General features: G+C 36.1%; 1 non-coding gene across 1 annotated transcript in view; it reads left to right on the top strand.

Annotated features, from left to right (window-relative positions):
- LOC118331097 overlaps positions 1-92 on the top strand; it is a 132-nt gene extending 40 nt beyond the window's left edge. The window contains exon 1 of the small nuclear RNA XR_004796858.1: positions 1-92. This exon is cut by the window's left edge and continues 40 nt beyond it. This is a non-coding gene — a small nuclear RNA (U4 spliceosomal RNA).
- Positions 93-374: the final 282 nt, after the last annotated feature.

Here is a 374-nt window from a genome sequence, read left to right as displayed (position 1 = left end):
GATTATTGCTAGTTGAAAACTTTACCCAATACCCCGCCTAGACGACTTGAAATATAGTCGGCGACGGCAATTTTTGACGGTCTCCAAGGAGACTGATCATGTGTGGAAATAAAGATAGAAAGCAAAGAAGGGAATACTTCATAGACAAGTAATAGCACATATCTGTAATGACTGTCGTAAACCACTAAAGGCCAAAGGGTTCTTCTATGTTCCCACTTCTTCTCTGTAAACTACCAGTCATACATTTTGTGTAAATATTAAAAACTTGTATTAAATTTAGTGTTTCATATAAGAAGTCTATGAGGTGATACAGTATTTTTTAAACGGTTTTATGAATCAAAATCAGGCTTCAGTGGGTGGGACAAATATAGAGG

This window comes from Morone saxatilis, unplaced genomic scaffold, assembly GCF_004916995.1.
Source record: "Morone saxatilis isolate NCDOM2014 unplaced genomic scaffold, NCSU_SB_2.0 Contig2, whole genome shotgun sequence".
NCBI classification, from domain to species: Eukaryota; Metazoa; Chordata; class Actinopteri; family Moronidae; genus Morone; species Morone saxatilis.
This window is presented reverse-complemented; position numbering and strand designations above follow the sequence as displayed.